General features: G+C 46.6%; 1 pseudogene across 1 annotated transcript; it reads right to left on the bottom strand.

Moving 5' to 3' along the window:
- Positions 1 to 3,240: 3,240 nt before the first annotated feature.
- On the bottom strand, positions 3,241 to 4,250 carry LOC308608134 (vesicle transport protein GOT1B-like; annotated as a pseudogene). The gene has a single exon. The product of its transcript is annotated as a vesicle transport protein GOT1B-like (transcript).
- Between the last annotated feature and the right edge of the window lie 638 nt (positions 4,251 to 4,888).

The raw sequence follows: 4,888 nt of genomic DNA, 5'->3' as shown, positions 1-4,888 counted from the left end.
AGAATGACAGGCAAGAGAGAGAGAGAAAGCATGAAAAACAAAGCCATGGTCTACTGTAGTCTTGAAACGATAGCTCATTACTCTGTCACAATATCCAGCCCACGTTCAAAAGGAGAGAATTTACACACCAGCATGACTGCCAGGAGGAGGGAATCGTTAGGGCTTATCTTAGAGGCTCCTACTATACTCTTGCACTCAACAGATATATATTGAGAGTCTACTGTTGGCCAGGTGTGGTGCTAGGGGGTAAAACACATAAAAGTGAGCAAAATGAGACATGGTACCTACTCCCATGCACCTACAAAAGAGGAGATAGGCATGAACTTATGTAAAATTAAGACTCATGGTGCTAAGGAAGCACATCCCATGGGACTTGGCTTCGTCAGCAGTCAGTGAATACCTTCCTGAGAAAGTGACATGTTGAGCCAAGGTCTTATGATTATCCAGGAAAAGAAGGGAGGGGAAAATCATTCCAGAGAGAGAAGAGCATGTGCAAAGGTCCCAGTTTGGTCTGAAATTCTTAAAATTTTAATCCCCAATTAATTTATGATACTGGATCAACCTAGAAAAGATATTTACTTTAGGTACCTATTTATTTTCACTTCAATCAGCAGCAAAGTGACTCAGAGAGACATTTTGTTCTCTGACTTGCCTCAAAGGCTGTGGATACAACTCAGAAGAGAGAGGTCTGGGCAGTGCTTCTCCAAATTTAATGGACATTTGAGCCTCGCTGGATCTGATTAAAATGCGGATTCTGATTGCAGAGGTCCCAGGTTTGGCACTCAAGTTGTGGCCTCAAGAGCAGGAGCCTCAGAACCACTTGGGAGCTTGGTAGAAATGTAGGATCTCAGGCCCCAGACCAGAACTCTAGAACAGGTGAGCACAGGAATCACCTGGAAAGCCTGGACTCCATCCCCAAAATGTTACTTCAAGTGGTTAGGGTGGGACTCCAGAACTGGCATGTCTAACAAGTCCCCAGGGACGTTGCTGCCACCCCCATGCTTTGAGCAGTGCTCCTCTAGATTCTTAGAGCTCAAACTATTACCCAGGACATTCCAGAAAAGGCCTTGAATGGTGGCCCCTTCCAGGGTAAATCTTAAGAAAAGGTATCCTCTGCTAGAAGAGCAAAAGGGCTCATCCTCTTTTCTCTCTGATTGAACCCTTGATGGAGGGAGTAAGGGGAAGCTGGAGGGAGGAGGCCTGCACCCTGGTGATGCCCACGGGTACGCAGTCCGTGTATTTCTTTTAGGAAGCCCTCAGGGACATCAGGATCTTCTGGGAATCAGTAGCCAAAGCGCATTTTTATTATTACAATTACATTCTTTGCAGGCACATTTTTAATCTGAGTAATAATTTTCATTTCTTGGAATACCTACATGTCTCTGGGAGACCATCAGGACATAGGCTATGCGATGTTGAGGTCAGAGAACTAGGCTCAAAGGGCCTAGGAGGGATCCTCAGCTCTACCACCGCACTGGATGTGAGACTCCGCCCAATAGTAGTCAATGAGAAGACCACAGCATCACTTCTGGGATATCCCAGCCAAAGATGCAGGACCTGAATCTCACCGTGAAGGACTAACTCCCTTCTCCAACAGTGAGTGCCCACCCAAGGACATTCTACAACATAACTAATAGAAAATCTCCAAAGTGTCAAGGTCGTGAAAGACAAGGAAAGCCTGAGGAACTGTTCCAGACTGAAGGAGCCTCGAGACATGATGATGAAATGCAATGTGTGACCCTGGACTGTGTCCTTTTTTGCCCTAAATGACATGATGGGAAAATTAGAAAAACCTGAATGAGGTCTGAAGGTCAGACAGTGGTAATGCACTAATGTTAATTTCCTGATTTTGGTGGTTATATTGTGGTTTTGGAGGAAAATATCCTGTTTATAGGAAATACACTAGAGTTCAGAGCTGATGGAACATCATGTTGATAACTTACTCAAGCGGTTTAGGGGGGAAGTTCTTTCTTCTGTGTTTGCAGTTTTTCTGTAACTTTGAGATTGTTTCAAAAAGCAAACGGACAACAACCAAAAAGTCCAAAACAAAACAATGACGTGCATCAATGTGTCCTGAGAGACACAAGCAATTTACAAAAGGCCGGTGGGATGACGTCGTCCCCTGTTTCCGCATCTGCTGTTTGCTCGCTGTAAAGCCATCATCACGTCCTTCCATTGCTATTTGCAGGCTGTTCCTGGGCTCTGTCCACCGTATCACTTTCAGTATCACCACCTGCATTAGGCGCTCACCGCTACACAGCAGGACCAAGGCAGCAGCCTCCAAGCTGCTCTTCCTGCCCCGTGTCAGCTTCTCTTTCTCGGCCCCATCCTGCCCCCAGCCACCTAACCTCTTCCCCTGCTGCTGACAGAGGGGTTTTTCTAAAACCCAGACCTGCTTGCGTCACTGGCCTGCTTAAAATCCTGCAGTCCCCTCCTCTCTATTCCCCATACATGAAGTCCCAGCTCCTTACACATCTCTTATTCTGACTGTAGCCTGTCCATCAGCTTCTTCTACATCTGTCCTCCCCTTTCCTCTTGGACTGAACAACACTGAACAATTCACCTTCCCAGGAACTCACTGGGACCACCCTGCTTCCGTGCCTCAGTGATGCCATTCCCTCAGTTTTCTTCTCTCTGAAAAACTCTGGGGCTTTAAGAGCCAGCTGAGATGTCACCTCCTCTGGGAAGCCTTCCCTGATCCGCACTGCCCTACCCCAGGCAAAGTGCACGACCCCTTCCTTTGTGTGCCGATAATTCTTTGTATAATAGGTCTCGGCATAATGTGTTTGCCTTGTTATATGAGTCCCTTACCAGACTATGAGCTCCTTGAGGGCAAAGACTGTGTCTTTAACGTGGTTGTCACCAGCACAGGGCCTGGCACCTTGTTGGTATTCAGTAAATGCCTGTTGAACCACAGGGCCAACTGCCGTAGGGGGTGTTACGCTGTTTGGCTGCTCGTCAGGCACTTGGTGGTGTCAATGTTGAAACTCCTCCCCCTTCTGGGATGGAAGGGCCTTCAACAGCTGGGGGACATTTGATGGGTCTGGGCCGTGCAGAGTTACAGTTAAGTAAGAAATCTTGCTCCCCAGCACTAAGGTTTACCTTCTTTTCTTCTCTGGGCAGTTCTGAAGCACCAAGTAACAGCATGTTCTTTTTTTGTGTGGGGGGGGTTTCCTGGTTTTAATATATCATGATGACATAATCCAATCTAACTCAGGCATCACTTTCAGAGACACAGTGCAACTGGAAATATTTTCGCTGTTGCGGAGGACATTACAGTTCTAAAAAGCAAATGCCTATGGGTGTGCTTGCATCTTCAAAAGAAAAAGAAAAGAAACAGGCACTATAGTTCTCTAAGGATGGCTATGTTTCACACATTGTGGAAAAACAGTAAAAAATCCCCTTCAAGAGTTTCAATATTCATTGTAACATAGATTTCATCTCCTTCGGTTTGCTTGCTGACTTCTTAGATGACTTGGTGAGAAGTCTGTTTTCACTGCTTCTTTGTTAACTGCTGTTGCTACTCTGTAGGCTATACGTTTTAAACTTCTGTAAGGAACATTACAAGCTATTTCATGTAATTTAATTTTGTGCTGAATATTCTTCAAAGGATTTTATAAATAATACAATATTTTAAATGAGTCTTCAATTCACTTGTTGTTATACCATATTGTTGCTTTCTCCGACTTTATCTACAAATGATCTAATTCCAGGTAAATTCAAGAGTGATCCAAGGACTGGCACTCTTCTAATAAATTCAACAACCACAGGAAAGAAGCCCCTGAACAAGAGAAAGCATCCATAAATTTTGAAGATCATGCCTATCAAAGGCCAACCAATCAGGACTACAAATACACCACCCAGGAAAAATCCTGTAGCTTTCATTTTATGTTTTTGGAAGAAGAATCTGAATGTTCTTTCTAAACCAATTACAAAAGCCTAGCCAGCCACAAATAAAACATTTCCAATAGCCAGTAGTGCTTTGTCAAAAAAGAGAATCATTCCAAAGAACAGGAAAAACACTCCAAATCCTGTTATCCCATTCCAATTATCTGGGTGTCCGTTAAGGAGATCATGGATGCAGGGGTGAGGGCGGCGTCGATAGCACCTCGGAGCGGCCAGGCTGTGAAGCAAAGTCGAGAGAACGAAGCCGGGAAACAGCCCAGGCGAAAGCCGCCACGTCTTCCGGAAACCCAGCATGTTCTTTTTATATCTTCCGTCACGTTAAGAAGGGCTCTGATAAAGTCTTCTCCAGTTCCCCAGCCTCTGCAGAGTGGGCGGAGCCTGTCCAGTAGGGGCCCCAGCTAAGCAAGCAGAGTGTGCAGGAGTGGTATGAGGTGGGGGGCAAGCTGGGGTGGGCACTACTTATCCCTGTCCGTGGGAGATGCCAGCAAATAGAATGACAGAGGCCAGGAGCTGCGGAGGGAGCCAAGGTCCAAAGTGCTGACGGGAGAGCCAAGTGCCGCATCAAACCTGGTGGGAAAGTCAGCCCGAGTCCAGGGTGTGGCGGGAGCGGGTGAGGCCGAGCATCGGCAGGGCGGAGGAACGGGGGTGCCAGGAAGGGACGGCCTGCAGCTGGCACGGGCCTGGCATCTGAGGGCTAGCGGGGGTGCAGGGGTACGGGATGGGTTAATGGATTTGCATAAAGAATCCGGAGTGAGTCAGATGACGAGTCACTGTAAGTGATCACAAAGTCTCCTCATATTGTCACGAATATTTACTTTTCCTTTGTTGCAAAGCCTCGTTGCCTTTCGTGGCATGTCAGTTAGCAGAGAAATGACTCTCTGGGGGAGAAACCTAGTGTCATTCTTGGGCTGGGCTAATCGTGTGTCTTGGGAACTGGATGAGAAAGTCTGGCTGAGCCCTGCAGATCAAGGAAGAAACGGAG

This window comes from Mesoplodon bidens (assembly GCF_964165515.1).
Source record: "Mesoplodon bidens genome assembly, chromosome: 20".
Lineage (NCBI taxonomy): Eukaryota > Metazoa > Chordata > Mammalia > Artiodactyla > Ziphiidae > Mesoplodon > Mesoplodon bidens.
This window is presented reverse-complemented; position numbering and strand designations above follow the sequence as displayed.